The sequence below is a fragment of the Populus alba genome, chromosome 3, assembly GCF_005239225.2.
Source record: "Populus alba chromosome 3, ASM523922v2, whole genome shotgun sequence".
In the NCBI taxonomy this organism is placed as follows: Eukaryota; Viridiplantae; Streptophyta; class Magnoliopsida; order Malpighiales; family Salicaceae; genus Populus; species Populus alba.
In genome coordinates this window covers 21,882,439-21,899,780 of record NC_133286.1, presented here as the reverse complement: position 1 = coordinate 21,899,780, position 17,342 = coordinate 21,882,439, and positions in this window count along the sequence as shown.

Genomic DNA, 17,342 nt, shown 5'->3' with positions numbered 1-17,342 from the left:
TGGAGTTCACAATAAAGATGTTTGGAAAGAAAGCTAGCAGTTATTGGGTGCTCTTGGAATATATGAAGGCTTTCAACGACTATTAACAGTTCAGCTGAACCAGAAAGGAGATCATCTTTAGTTGATGACTGAAGGTGTTGATGCTGCTATTCACGACTAAAATAAAGGAAAGGCAGAGCATCGATGTTGTGGCCACTACCGGTGGAATGCTAACAATAAAAACCAATCATTTTTCTTGTGTCCTGTAGACTAACGATGTTCCCACGAAAGGCTGTGCAGGCATTCCCTTTCTTCTTTCTTACAGCTCAGCGCTTACTCAAGCATATATGAGCCTAGGTACTTCACCTTTCTTCCTTTTGACAATGAGCCTCTTTCTAATCCCTTTCTTTATTGTCCATCTTTTCATCTTTTTCAGTCCAGTGTAGTAATCCTCGGATGAGGGAACCTATTTTTCATCTTGGTACATGCATGATAAATGTATGAACATGTGATCTATATGATAAACTCGCCCTTCGAGGGGTGACATATGGTCATAACTCTTGCATGATGAAACAAGAATTTTTATTATTGATCAAACTCTACAATATAAATTTCTTGAGTGATGACTATTATATTCCCCGTAAGTCCTGAATTCAAGATATTTTAAGAAGGGTTTGCTCAGATGCAAAACAATATGTACGGAGCATACATCCTAAAAACAGGTTCTAATCTTTTTATGTGAGACAAATGGTAGGTTTACTACTTGGTCTCTAAAAAGGGTCTTTTGTTGTCCTAGTGATCACCCTCATAAAAGCAATATAGGGTCCAATAGGTAATGGTCAACACATGTACCAATATTTACCAATTTAAGCACTCAATGAAGAGTTGGGGTTTACACAAACTTAAACCTTGACTAAAAATCATAAGGTAAGCTGCTAGTTCCCACCTAACCTAAAGCTTATGTGTGCTTTCAAAAATCAAAACATGTGATACATGAGAGAATTCTATACAATGCATGAATAAAACAAAAATAAATAAAAAACAAAACATAAAAAAAAACTTAAACATATTAAAACACAAAGCTTAGTCCGATAATGTTAAAAACAATACATGTCCCTAATGGAGTTGTCATTCTGTCGCACGTCACCCGCGCGGCGATTCAATGGTGATTTTTCATTTTGTTTGCTTGGTTTGGGAGTCGCCACCTAGTATTTCATTGAGAGTTACTAGGAAACCCGGATTTACTAATCGTTATCAAGCACCCCTAGCACACCCTACATGTGGTAAGCTGCTTTGCGGTTTGATGTGATTTGAAAATTTGAAATTGATCAAATTCTAAGGTATTAATAAATTAGTTATTAAATCCCAGAATATATGTAAAAACATATTCTTACATTCCACTTCCTTCTTTCAGATCTGTTTCACTGCAGATTTTTAATTTTGCCTTCTTCTCCTCTGCTTCAGGTCGCGGGCGAATGGGTTCATGTCGTGTCTATACAGCTGTTGGCTGAAGAAGCATCGCTGCGGCTGATGGTGAAGACTATGGGTATGTGGCCGCTGAGGGGTTGTTGTTGGAGTGGTGGGACTAAGGGAAGACTAGGAAAAAAAATGGGGTTGCACTGTGTTCGGTCTAAGATCAGAGGAGCGGCGGTCGGCCTTTGTTGGGTAGAGCTGGAAATGACGATGGGGGAATTGGTCAATGGCTTTGGCTCTCTTGTTTTGGCCAAAAAAGAGGGGCGGCTTCAACAGGTAAAGAGAAGGAGAGTCCAACCAGCTGGTTCTGTGGAGAAACCAAGTGGAAGAGGGGGGGAGCTTTAGTTCTCTGGTTCTGTTTTTGGCCAAGGGAAAGGTCGTGTGGCTGGCGGCTGAGCTTGAGAGGAAATAGGGGGGACGGCAATGGCTCCTTTGGCCGTGTGTGGGGGAGCTGTGGCTTGGAGTGGCAGCTCTGATGAGGGAGTGTTGGCTTTTTGGGTGAGGGAGGCGTGCCCGGCTGAAGAGAGAAGAAACCAAAAATCAACACCCCCTTTCAGCCATGGGTTTCTCTGGTTTTTGATCAAGGGAGGGGGCGGCGACTTCTGGGAAGATGGCCGAAGCCAAAATGGGGGTCGACTCCTCTTTTTTTTTTTTTGCCAGGGAAAATGGAGAGCCCCCCCCCCTTCTCTTTTACTGGTTCTGGGACCAAAAAAACTCAAAACCGAAAAAGTGGTGGGGAGGCGACTTGTGTTTTAGTTTAGATTAGGGTTTTTTTCTTTTATTTTCCCTAAATTTTCTGCCGCCCTCCGCCTCTCAATTTTTTTTCTCTCCGTCAACCTCCCCTTTTTTTTCCCACTGTAGCTTGGTATTTATAAAAAAAATGTTGTTAGGTTTCCAAATTAGCCCCTCAACTTTTCCTTTTCTTTTCTTTTCTTTTCTCTTTTTTTTTATAAATTTTGATTTTTTTTTATTTTTTTGTATTTTTTAAAGCGAGTAATATCAACATCGACTTAACAAGAAAAATCAGTAAATTGTAAAATTAACGTGTTAAAAGTTGAACGCATTCAAAATACCTTTAAAAATTTAAATTCTTCTGAAATGACGTTGAAAATGCTAAAAATGATGCAAAAACATCAAAAATATGTTTTTTTGGTTTTTTCATTTTTTCTGAAAATTTATCAAAAATTGGGTAGCAACAAGCATTATATTGAAAGGTTATGTAAAAGCTTTAGGAGCTAGATAAACTATTCCAATTCGCTGCTCTTGCTTCTTTTTTGTGTGAGTGTGATTGCTTATTAAAGTGCTTTTCACTCGGAAATGCATCAGAATAATTTTTTTTATTTTTAAAAAAAATATTTTTGACATCATCATATCAAAATAATTTGAAAACACAAAAAAATATTAATTTGAAGCAAAAAAATAAAAAAAATATTTTATTTTATTTCAAAAACACTTTTGAAATGCAAAATCAAATAGAACCTAAACAACCATGCACTACTACTAGACTTGTTAATGTTCTCTTTAAACAAAATTTAAGCCTAAAAATGATATTGGTCTTATGTATTACTAGATAAGGTCCCACGAGCGGCCTAAATTTTTCTATTGTAAAATAAAGTAAGTTAAGAAGACATAAGCATTTTCAAAGAAAAAACAATTGAGACACATAATTTATTTATTCGAATGAGTTTAATTAATTTGTATAATTTTAATAATATAAATTAAAAAAAAACAACAATAACAAAGAAATTGACTTGTGCCCCCACCACCACCCCGGCTCTTGATGTTCCTCTCCAAACAACAAGGTAGAAGGCGGTTTTTGGCAAGCTAAGAAGCCACACGCACTTCTCAAAAGCATTTCAGTAATAAAAACATTCAAACCTATTAATGCAACATATTATACACTTAAAAATATCTTTTCAACAACATGATGCTAACATTTTCCATCGATTAAAAATTAAGAGTTTAGATCATTTATAAATTTTAGGTATCACTTCTCTTCTTTAAAAGAGATATCTTTTTTATAACAAAATTCTCAAATGTGATGGAAGTTTTTTAAGGGGGAAGCCATGGAAAGCAACATCTTCTCATGCCGTACAAATTAGACAGGTAAAGTTCATGTTGCATCCCAAACGACACTCCAGTGAAAATTACTTTGTTCTAACAACAAATGTTTTCAATAGAAAGAAAATACTCTTCTGGTTTTTTTTTTTATTATTGAGAATGAGAAATGTACAATAATACTAATCAAATCAACTTAAAAATTTAATTATATAGAAAAATCAGAAAACTTAATATTCAAGAAATTAACTCTAAATTCATATACAGAAAAAAAAAAATCTCAACAACAAGCTTAGACTATTTATGGCATCTAACAAGCAGCTGCGAGAATTTACAAAATGATGGAGAACAAAATTTGCTTGCCCTAATTCATTTCACAAAAATCACAGTGCGCACCCTGCAGCCAATGGCTTTCCCTCAGCTCCATCAGTCAAGTACAAGCGGACCATTCTGGAGACGAGAGCATCACCAGCATCAATGGTTTGATCATTTGTTTTTTTTTTGTTTAGTTATAACAATATTTTGAATCATAATGTATATAACTCATGTATTATGTATGTAAACTCTGGGATTAAAATTTTAAAAAAGTTATTTAAAACATTTTAATGAATTTAAATAAGTAATAACTGGACAGAATAATTTTAGACCTCTACGAGTTTATCAAAAAGAGGTAAACATTGACATAAGAAATAAAAAAAAAATGCTATTAATTGAAGTGAATTTTTTTTAGAGATAAATTGGGGAAATATTGATTATTTAGACTTAACAGTGTTTAAATAGTACCGGTAGCTGGGCAATTACACAAAATGACATAGACACAATAAGTGACTGCAAAATTGTAAATAATATGAAAGCTTCATCTCCTCCCTTTTTATATCCGGTCGCCGGCCATAAAAAGAGAAAACAAGGGTCCATCTTCTTTTCATTTCCCACGATAATATAACAAGGGTCCATCTTCTTTTTCATAAGAAAACAAGAGCAAAATTGTAAATAATATAAAAAAAGTGACATATTGCACAAAAAGTAATTAAAAATAACCTGATTGGTGGTTGAAGTCTTTCTGTCGAGTGTAAAGTGTAAACAACATAGTTGGGCCAGCACAGAACTTTCTTAGTTGGTTCCTACTTTTCTCAAGTACATCCCTCTGACATCAATATTCCATTTCCCACGAAATTTTTTTAACATTAAACTTATATTTTATTCTATTATATTTATTTATGCAGCAGATTAATCCAGTTAATTTTTATTTATTTTTAATTATTTTTTTTAAAATTTTATTATTTAATATTATATTTCATTAAAAATTAAACTTTGTATTTTATTTTTATTTTATTTTATTAAATTATTTAGGTCTCGTTATCTATAAAAAAATGCTTAACAGATTAAACGGGGTTCATCTGACTTATTTTTTATTTTTTTTTTTTAATAATTATGTTTTATAAATCACATCATTTAAAATTACATTTTATATTGTTGAACGAGAATTGTATTTTATAATTTATTTTTATTTATTTTTTATAAAAGTTATTTTTATTTCATAAGCATAATCATGATTTTATAAATTAAATTAAATTATTTTTTAACTTTTTTAGTGAGGGTTTAATTATAAGTTATTGAGTTATATATATTTTTAATAATTTTAATGTGTTATAGAGTTAATTTGTAGGCGTAATTTAAAGAGCAGAGAAATTACCTAAATATTACAGGTTCCTACTTTTCTCTATTTCCTTGTCAAGGAAATATACCATAAGTTTTAAATTGAATATAGATATTGTTTAATCGGGTACTCATCGTCAAGAAAATATACCATAAAGTTCCTACTTTTATTTTATCAAATAAATTTCATAGTAAACTATATTTCTAAAAAATAGACCATTCTATGGATTTTAGCCACTAATTTAACATATCTCAAGAATTTTTAACGTCTCATGACTCCATTACATACCAAAATCTAATAGGGACCAACAACTCAATAATATTCTTCATCTTGACATCAATTCCTTTTTTGATTTGCATGGTAATAATATTTCACACAATCTCCGGGAATCAACACAAGTGTTCCATGAAATTTAAAAAGTTGTAAAGAGATAATCAAAAAAACAGTTCTACTTACTACACTATTCATCAATTCACAACATTTACTCACAATTAAATCCCCTAGAATCTCTCATCATTTGGTCGGCCACTAGCTCTATTTTATTATCAAAATTTATACTTCAATTACAATAATTTAATTACTTTACTCTAATTTTCACATTATTCCTCGTGACAAATTACAATAAATTTTTATTTTCCTCTAATTTATTCAAGAACCCTAACTTTCTTTTTAATTTCAAAAATTCAATCAATTAAGAACTTTAAGCCATTAAAGTTCGGATCAAAAGTCTTTAGAATACATTGTCAAGCAAGTAATTAAACTCTAAAAACTTCTCAAATCAAGCTTTCAACTCCTCCTCTTCTTTAATCTTAGTTAAACTTCCTCTCTCCTTTTCTATTCACCTTCACTTGATTTTTTACTCCTTCCAATTAATGCTCACTAAGCTTGGTTAATGTTCCCTCAGGATCTTCCCTTAAGATTTATGTTTCCGTTACAATTCTATCTCTCTCACATGTAAATGGTAGTTTCCCTCTTTCTTTTTTCTCTTCTTTTTTCTTCTTAACCAAGCACACACATGCACACTTACATACACCCACACTAACTTTTTACCAAATTTCTTCTACATCTCAAATAGTAAATTTCATATTAATGTCGGGCCGATCCAAATTTAATAATAGTGTTTTGAATAGCTAAATTGATAAAATAGTATTTTTGAATAATATAAATATGGTTTTTTTATTATATATATTTTAATGGAAAAAACTAGTTGAAAAGCTAATTGTATTGGAGTGAGAGAAATAAGTATTTTATTTTTTTTTAATGAATTTGATGCTATTTTTTTTTTCATATAACTATATTTAATTGGTTTATTTTTTGATGGCCCCATTTTTTTAGTGTTGTTTTTTTTATAGATATGTAGAAATAGTATTTATAAGAGAGAAAAGATATTTTGACATTTTATTTAATATTTTTTTGAAGTGTATAAAATAAACATGAAAGAGTCAAAATAATATTTTTTTAATTTTTAACTTTTTATTTAACACACCCTTTGTAGATGCTCTTATGATTTGGACTCAATTTAAGTGGGTTAAATATTGGTGGGATATTCCATCTTTCTTTCTTTTTGAAGTTTTACTCTTTTTGTCTTTGATTTATTTTGCTAGAAATTACATCTTTAAAAAAAAGGGGTTTGATTGAAAAAACTTAACCATATTTGGTTATTTGGGAACCAGATATTTTAATTTCATAATCTAAATTATAAATCAAACAGGTTAACTTAGGTGAACCAATTTAATATAAAACTTTGTTATTATTAAATTAAAAAAATAACATTTTAAAATCTTTTCTAAATTAAAGTATATTTTTACGGGATGTTAATTAATTTTATGAATACTGTTCCGGATGTGTTTGTGTATGTGTGAATTGCGCGGGCCAGGAACATGGAGTAAGGTAGCGCATCAACTCGGTCTGTCCTTGCTTTATTTGCCAAGAAGCCCCATCGGTTGAAAAAGTGATAGGAACATGGAGTAACTTGGTTTGTCCTTGCTTTGTTTGCCGGGTTTGATTGGAATGACTTTATTATATGCGCAATATAATCTTTCTTTTCACGTGATGCGCTAATAACGCGGAAGAAGACTTCACTTTATTTCTTCTCTCCTTTTCTTTTATCACTTTTATTTCATTGATAAAGTAGATAAATAAATTATAAATGAGCTGATGACCATTGCTATGAATATTATAAAAACTTCACTTTATGTCTTTTAGTATTTATTCCTCGGACGAGGCGCTCGCACCCCTTGAAGATATCAAGGAACCATAGAGGAAAGGGGCGGGAAAAGAGCCTGAAGTGTTTACCATGGAGTGCTAAACAGCTCATGCCCATTAATCAAGTGGTTGGCTTTTAGTCCCAGCAGAATTGACCACAACAGTTGATGTTTTGACGATTAATAAGATACCAATCGTCTTTCACATCCTCTCCACCTTCACCAGTATCTTTTGTGGTACTCTTAAGTTAAAACATCAATTTCAAACATAATTTTAACTAAATATTTTAAATTCAATACTTATTTAAATCAAAGAAATCATGAGTAAAATTAATTTTGCAACTATCTTTTTAAACGTTCACCACCATAAGAGCTATCACAACCAAAATTATTAAAATCACAAGTTAACTTGTAAAATTAAAATCTATATATTTAACATGTTAAATCGGACTAGAAACTTAAAATCAGATTTAACTAGTGCAGAATTAATAAACTTGGTCTAATTTTACGAGTTTACTAGATTTGTTATATGAACCAAGTCAGGTCCAAATTTAACCTTAAAATATCTGCTGACTAGTTTTGTAATATTGAACATATATTGGATAAAACTAAAATTTTATAGAAAAATATTAGATACACGAAAATATATTATAGTAAATTTTCATATCAAATGGAGTTAGGAAACATGATATTTTAGAGGGTCAAATTTGGTACACTAATATTGTCAAATATCTCAAACAATACCTTTGTGTATTGTTTGAAACATGTCTAGAGCTACTGATGGAATTTTGCTTCGATCAAAGTTAGAATATAAATTAGACATCTGAAACTTTCCAACTATATATATCGTATGCCCAATAATTCATCAAAAAGAGAGAGAATAAAATATATGAAATCATGACTTAAATCTGCCAAAAATATACAAAAATTGGAGATTCATGCTATATGAAGGAGTTTTAACATAAAGATTTTTTTTTATTATTATTCCATTTCATTTATTTATTTAATTTTAAATAATTATTTTTAATTTGATTTTTTTCTAGTGCATTAGATATTGTTTATGAGTTTATTTCATTATTGAGTTTATGTTAGTTAATTACTAATTTAAATTCATTAGCTTGCAACCTAAAAAGGATCTATCGAGACTTACTGTGATGAGAGCAACCAGATTGTCACTAGGTTTATATGTGTTTCCTACCTTTTAGTGATTTTCTTGTATTGAAAAATTTTGTTCAAAGACTTTTATTTCTCCATATCATTAATTTATTAGTTCATATTATCTATTTCTCTCATTTTATTTAGATCACTCATTGATTATAATATTGTTGACTTATTTTATCATATTTTAATGACATTTAATTTCTTCACTGGAATTATTAATATATAATTAGTTAAAAAAATATGTATCATTTTATAATTTTAATTTATGATCTGAATTTATATTATATTTTCTGTGTTATGTCAAAAAAAAAATATATATTATTTACAACCTTGATCACAATAACAAAGACACTTAGAAAAACAAACACTCCATTTTAAATAATGAAAACGCTGCTGTTTCTCTTTGTATAGGAGCCACCATCCTTGAGTGATTGTATTTCAGCCGTTGATTTGAATAATGGTCTTCTGAAATTATGCTTCCCTGTCTCCCTCTGTCATGGGCTTATTATAGCCTCAGTTTGGAGGCCTAATTTAAAGAGCATAGAAATTACCTAGATATTACAGGGTTCCTATTTTTTTTTCTTTTTATTTCGCTGTCAAGCAATTATACCATAAGTTTTAATTGAATGTAGATATTGTTTAATCAGGAATTTATTGTTGGAATTTAAAGCGTCAGATACAATAGGATTATGTTTTTGAAAGTATAGTAATGTTTATTTTTTAAATATTTTTAAAAATATATTGAAAAGCATAACCGGTAAAGCTCAAGCTACACTTTTAAGATACCTATATGAATGGTTTGGAGAAGGAACATGGAGCCACAGAAAGGTAGGTGGCAACTACGCTTAAAAGTTAAAATAATAAAAATGGAGGCCCAACAGACTAGTACCATAAATGATAAGATCCTACTAAGAATATTGTTGATGAGCTGCCATAAACCTCAAAGGCACTGGCTTTAAAAACAGTAGGGGTATTAAAAAAAACCGACCAACCGATTAAACCGAAAAAACCGAGAAAAAATTAACCGAAAAAACTGAACCGATAAAAAAAACCGAATAAACCGATTAAAAAATAAAAAAACCGACCGGTCCGGTTTTAAAAAGCTTAAACCGATTGAACCGGACCAAACCGAACCGGTTTAATTATATCTAAAAAAAAAAGTATAAAAAGAAAATCCTAACCCTAAAATCATAGTTTTTAAACCCGACCCGGGGAGTGACCCGGTCAAGAGACCGGGTTCCGGGTTTCATGGGTCAACCCGGGTCAACCCCGGGTGGGTCTGTGTAGTTCAAAATAAAAAATAGAAAAGGAAGGCAATAATGAAGGGGTTGTCGGTTGTTTTGTGCAGAGAAAAAACACTTAATCTCATCATCATCTCCTCACAAAGTTTATCTTCCCTCTCTGGCTTCATCACAAGCAACCAGTTGTCTCTCTTTTTTGAACCATTTGTTTTGTGTTGAACACGATCTGTTGAAAGCCCAGAAGCAGAGTCTTTGCTCCTTGACACCTCCATGAACACGATTTGGTTTCTACATGCTTTAAAACATTAGCTAGAAAGAGAGAGAGAGAGAGAGATGTCAAAGACTTGATGGTGCTGGTAAGTTTGGTCCCTGTTCTCTCTCTCTTGAAACTATGAGTTTGGTCCCATTTAAGTTAAAGTCATCAGCTAGAAGGAACAAATGGGAACAATAGAATCACTGTTCTTACTTTCCTACGCCTATTGATGAGCAGTGAGTGGAGTTGCCAATTTCTTCAACAGTAATGGAAAGTCCAAAGTAATAAAGCGAGAACGCAACAAGGATTCAAAGTTTTTCATAGATCACCAACGCCTACCCCCGAGATCTCCAAACTCAGATTGCGGACCCAACTCCAACCGGGTCTCGTCCGGGTTTGCCCGGGTCATGGGTCGACCCACCGGGTCAACCGGGTTTTGCCGGGTTGTTGCCTAAGACGGTTTTTGGGTAAACCCGGACCGGTCCAGCCACCGGGTCGACCGGGTCCCGGGTCGACCCGCCGGGCCGGTCCGGGTTTAAAAACTATACCTAAAACTAAATACCCTAACCCTCACAGCAGCCGCCCCCCTCTTTTTTCCCCTTCCCCCCCGCCCCCCTCCTTTTCCCCCTTCCCCCTAACAGCTGGTTTTTCGATGATTCACAAATCTCTGGGCTGGTATACCTGAATGTTTCAAGAAATTTATTTAAGCATTTGCAGATAATCCAAGGCTATGTGGAAAGCCATTGCCTAGAAATTGTGTGGATGTAGAAGCAAGCAATCGAAGGAAAAGGTTGATTATGTTGATTGTTGTGGTTGTAAGTGGGGCTTGCATGTTGGCATTTGCAGAAACAACTGAAGCAACTAGGCAATTCGATGAAGAGAATGTGCTTAGCAGAACTCGATATGGCCTTGTTTTTAAAGCTTGTTATAGTGATGGAATGGTGCTCTCAATCCGAAGACTCCCAGATGGATCACTAGATGAAAACATGTTCAAGAAAGAAGCTGAATATCTAAGCAAAGTGAAGCATCGAAACCTAACAGTTCTTCGTGGCTACTATGCTGGAGCACCAGATATGAGACTCCTTGTCTACGACTACATGCCTAATGGAAACCTTGCCACTCTCCTCCAAGAAGCATCCCAGCAACAAAAACGCTTCGGTTTTTCTGGTTGTGGATGCTAAAAACCGACCCGAACCGAACAAAACCGGTTCGGTTTGAACCGGTTCTCGGTTCGGTTCGGGTCATATTAACAAGAAATATTATTTTTCGGTTTGGTTAAATTTTTGAGTTAAAACCGGACCGAACCGGACCGTGAACACCCCTAAAAAACAGTATAAAATAAAGCAAAAAAGTTGCCACCTTTACACTTCCTATTGAAATATAACTAAAACAGATCAGTGTTTTACTGTGGACTGCACTGTGCAATCCACAGTAAAACACTGATCACAGCTGTATTCCCGGTTTTTTTTTTTTTTTTTAAGTTTTTTTTTCTTCTTTTTTTTTTAACTGTGCTAACTTTTTTTTTTTACTTTTTGCTTTTTTTTTTCTTCGTTCTTTCTTTGTTTTTTTTTATATGGATATTTTTTTAAATTTGTTTTTGTTAATGTTAAATTTTTTTGTATTTCAAACTTTTTATAACACGTATTCCGGATTTAACGGGTTAACTCAAATTTTTTTTTTTATGGTTTTTTTTAATTAATTTTTTTGTTTAATTAATTATGGGTTAACCCAATTAATTTAGATTTTTTTTTTTACTTTTCGCTTTCTTTTTCTTCATTTTTTATTCGTTTTTTTTTTAATGGATATTTTTTTAAAAAAAAATTTTTGTTAATGTTAAATTTTTTTCTATCTCAAACTTTTTATAACACGCATTTCAAGTTTAACGGGTTAACTTAAATTTTTTTTTTTTCTGGTTTTTCTTTTTTAATTAATTTTTTTATTTTCACAGTAAAAACACTGATTTCTTAGGTGTTTTTTTTTTTTAAGCTGTCTTAGTTTTTTTTCGCTTTTTTATTATGTTTTTCGGGATTTTTTTTTGCTTCTTCCTTTGTTGTTTTTTTTTTTTTAACAAAATTTTTTTGTTTAATTTAGTTTATTAATGTTTAATTTTTTTTATTTAGTTGTCAGATTTTTATGACACATTTACCGGATTTAACAGGTTAACTTGGTTTGACAAGTTAAAAATATAATTTTTTTTTTGCTTTTTATTCTTTTTAATTAATTTTTTTTCGTTTAGTTTAGTTTATTAATGTTAAATTTCTTTCTATTTAGTTATTAAACTTTCATGACACATATCCCGAGTTTCACGAGTTAACCTGGTTTCACGAGTGAACCCAGTTAATTCTGGGTTGACCCGTCAATTTTTATTATTATTATTTTCATAAATGTTTTTGTTTAATTTAGTTTGTTAATGTTAAATTTTTTTTTTATTTAGTTATAAGATTTTCATGACACAAATCCTGGGTTTAACAGGTTAGCATTGTTTGACGAGGTAACCCCGATTTTTTTTCTTTTTAATTAAGTAATTTTTGTTTAGTTTAGTTTGTTAATGTTCACTTTTTTTTATTTAGTTACCAGACATTCATGACACGGATCCCGGGTTAACTTGGTTTGACAAGTTAACCTGAAATTTTTTTTTTGCTTTTTTTTCTTTTTTTAATTTTTTTTTTGTTTAGTTTAGTTTGTTAATGTTAAATTTCTTTATATTTAGTTTTTTTTTTCTTCTTAAAGGTTTTTTTTCTTTTCTTTTTTTTTTAATTTTTTTTCTAAGTAGTTTTCGGCTGATGTCTTTAGTTTTTTTTTTTTTTAATTAATTTTTTTCATTTAATTTAAATTGTTAATGTTAAATTTTTTTCTATTTAGTTATCAAACTTTCATTACACGGATTTCGGGTTTGACATGTTAACCTGGTTTGACGAGTTAGCCCAGTTAATTCTAGGTTAACCCATTAATTTTTTTTTTTTAATTATTAAACTTTGATGATGCGAATTCAAGGTATGATGGGTTAACCTGGTTTGAAGGGTTAACCCCGTTAATTCATATTTGTTTTCTTTTTTCTCATTAGTTTTTTTCTTCCTGTTGGTTTTTTTTTTAACTAATCTATTTAATTATCACACTTTTATGACACGACCTTGCAGCCAGACCCACGTCTAATGCTATTAGATCTGGTATTGTAGTTCAAATACTTTTATGCTAAGGGTTAACCCAAGTTTAATGTTATTATTAATATTATAAACATTACTCTTGGATCAGGCGATGTAACCAAAACTGAGACTCTTGGGTATAATTTTACAAAAAAACCTAACACTTTTAGATCTTGGCTATTTTTGAAATGCAAAAAATAATTGACCCGCGGCATCGCGCGGGGCATGTAACTAGTGTTCTCTACATTAAAACCCCCCATGAAAATAAACAAATTAAATTAAAATTTTATTATAAGAATCCATATCATAAACGTGATTAAAATATTGTGCATGAAATTAATGAGCATACGTCACGTTTTGATACTTTACGTTTATTAGTGGCAACTTTAGTCACATGGAGGAGCAAGAAATAAAAGGTAGGTAGCTGCCTTGTTAAGCGCAGAGGCTGAGTTTCAAGGGACAATAAAAGGACTATGTGAACTGCTTTGGCTCAGAAGATTATTATAGAAATTGGTTTTGGTCCCAAATCAAGAATGAACCTATACCGTGATAATTAAGTTGCTATTGAAATATCTCATGACCCAGTTTAACATGACCGCACGAAATATATTGAAATAAACATATATTTTATTAAACAAAATCTTGAAGAAGGAGTAATTAATTTTCCATTTGTCAAATCAGGGAATTAGCTCGTGAATATCCTTACAAAAGATGTCTTCAACAAAAACTTTCAGAGCTCCTTTGACAAGTTAGGTATCGAAGATATTTTTGCATCAATTTGAGGAGAAGTGTTAGCATAATAATAATAATACAATGATTTAGTTAAGAGTTTGTTTGAGAAAGTTTAGTAATTGATTTATTCCACAGTTGTATATAAGTCCTGTCTGTAGTTCTTAAGAACACCTTCTCTATGTATATGTATATATAGGAGCACTATAAACTTAAAATATTAAAAAAGTCAATACAACTTGAAGAACTCTTTCTTTTGTAACACAACTCTACCAACGAGTTTGTTTGGTATTACGGTAGCTGTTGTGGTTGTGTTTTGAAAAAAATTGTTTTATAAAAAATACTTTTAGTTGAAGTTGATTTAAAAAAATAGGTGTTTGGTTAAAATTGTGGTTGAAATTAAAGTTGAATAAAAAGTAGTTTAATGTGTTTGGTTAAAAAAGCTTTTAAAATTGAGGTTATAAAATAATTAATATATATATATATATATATATATATTAATATTGATGATTTTTAATTTAAATATTATGGATTTTAACTATTGTTATTATATCATGACTTTTTATTATATATATTAATATTGAGGATTTTTTTATTATATATATTTTAACGAAAAAAGCTAGTTGAAAAGCTAATTGTATTGGAATGAGAGAAATAAGTGTTTTATTTTTTTTTTTAATGAATTTGATGTTTTTTTTTTTTCATATGACTATATTTAATTGGTTTATTTTTTGATGGCCCCACTTTTTTTAGTGTTGTTTTTTTGATAGAGATATAGAAATAGTATTTATAAGAAAGAAAAGATATTTTGACATTTTATTTAATATTTTTTTGAAGTGTATAAAATAAACATGAAAGAGTCAAAATAATATATATTTTTTTAATTTTTAACTTTTCATTTAACACACCCTTTGTAGATGCTCTTATGATTTGAACTCAATTTAAGTGGGTTAAATATTGGTGGGATATTCCATCTTTCTCTTTTTTTTGAAGATTTACTCTGTTTATTTTTTATTTATTTTGCTAAAAATTATATCTTAAAAAAAAGGGGATTGATTGGAAAAAACTTAACCATATTTGGTTATTTGGGAATTAGGTATTATAATTTCATAACCTGAATTATAAATCTACTTAGGTGAACCAATTTAATATAAAACTTTGTTATTATTAAATTAAAAAAATAACATTTTAAAAATCTTTTTCTAAATTAAAGTATATTTTTACGGGATGTTAATTAATTTTTATGAATATTGTTCCAGATGTGTTTGTGTATGCGTGAATTGCGCGGGCCAGGAAAATGGAGTTAGCCAGTTAGGTAGCGCATCAACTCGGTCTGTCCTTGCTTTGTTTGATTGGAATAACTTTATTATATATGCGCAATATAATCTTTTCTTTTCACGTGATGTGCTAATAATGCAGAAGAAGACTTCACTTTATTTCTTCTCTCTTCTTCTTCTTTTATCACTTTTCCTTCATTGATAAAGTACGGGCTTGTGTATTCGCGGGTTGCGGGTGCTAGGAAATTGGAGTTAGGTCCCACATTTTATTAATTTTACTTGCTTTATTTGCCAAGAGATCCGTCGGTTGAAAAAGTGGGTTTGATTGGAATAACTTTAATTATAAAGCCAATCTTTCTTTTCACTTCACATTTTAATCAATATTTTTTTTAATTTTTTATTTTAATATAATATATATTTTTAATGAGTTATCCAACTTCCACTACCACAATTGTAAATTTACGAGTTAACTTGACTGCTATTGATTTTAAGATGGAATAGGATTGTGTGTTTGAAAAAATAGTCATAACGTATGTTTTTAAAAAATATATATTTATTTAAAAATATATTAAATTATTGATTTTTTAATAATTTTAATATATTCCAGGATTAATTTATAAGCCTAATTTAAAGAGCATAGAAATTATCTAGATATTCATATTACACGTTCCTACTTTTTTACTCGGTTTGTCCTTGCTTTATTTGCCAAGAGATCCCATCTTTGAAAAAAGTGGGTTTGATTGGAATTACTTTTATCATATGCAAATCTTTCTTTTCACATGTGCTAATAACGCGGAAGAAGACTTCACTTTATTTCTTCTCTCCTTTTCTTTTATCACTTTTATTTCATTGATAAAGTAGATAAATAAATTATAAATGAGCTGATGACCATTGCTATGAATATTATAAAAACTTCACTTTATGTCTTTTAGTATTTATTCCTCGGACGAGGCGCTCGCACCCCTTGAAGATATCAAGGAACCAGCGAGGAAAGGGGCGGGAAAGGAGCCTGAAGTGTTTCCATGGAGTGCTAAACAGCTAATGCCCATTAATCAAGTGCTAAACAGCTAGTCCCAACAGAATTGACCACAACAGTTGATGTTTTGACGATTAATAAGATACCAATCGTCTTTCACATCCTCTCCACCTTCACCAGTATCTTTTGTGGTAATTTAAGTTAAAACAATAATTTTAACTAAATATTTTTAATTCAATACTTATTTAAATCAAATAAATCAGGAGTGAAAATAAATTCCCAACTATTTTTTTTAAACCTCAACCATTATAAGAGCTATTACCAGCAAGGTTATTAAAATTACGAATTAACTCATAAAATTTGAGTCAATAAATACTTGACATGCTAAATTGAAGTAAAAATTTTAAATTAATAAAATTGAATTAGCATAGAAGAATCAGTAAACTAAACTCAGTTTAATTTTACGAGTTTATTAAATTTGTTATATGAATAATGGTGTTCTGAAATTACACTTCCATGTCTCCCTCTGTCATGGGCTCATTGCCGTCTCAGTTTGGAGGCCTAATTTAAAGAGCATAGAAATTACCTAGATATTACAGGTTCCTACTTTTTTGATATTACAGGGTTCCTATTTTTTTTTTTTATTTCGCTGTCAAGAAATTATACCATAAGTTTTAATTGAATGTAGATATTGTTTAATCAGGAACTCATTGTTGGAATTTAAAGCGTCAGATACAAGAGGATTATGTTTTTGAAAGTACATTAATGTTTGTTTTTAAAATATTTTCAAAAATATATTTTACTTAAAAAATATATTAAAAAGCATAACAGGTAAAGCTCAAGCTACACTATTTAAGATACCTATATGAATGGTTTGGAGAAGGAACATGGAGCCACAGAAAGATGGGTGGCAACTACGCTTAAAATAATGAAAAGGGAGGCCCAACAGGCTAGTACCATAAATGATAAGATCGTGCTAAGAATATTGTTGATGGGCTGCCATAAAACCTCAAAGGCACTGGCTTTAAATACAGTATAAAATAAAGCAAAAAAGTTGCCACCTTTACACTCCCTATGTTCTCTACATTAAAACCCCCCATGAAAATAAAAAAAATAAAAAAAAATTATTATAAGAATCCATATCATAAACGTTATTAAAATATTCAAAAAAATAATCAAAAATGTGCATGA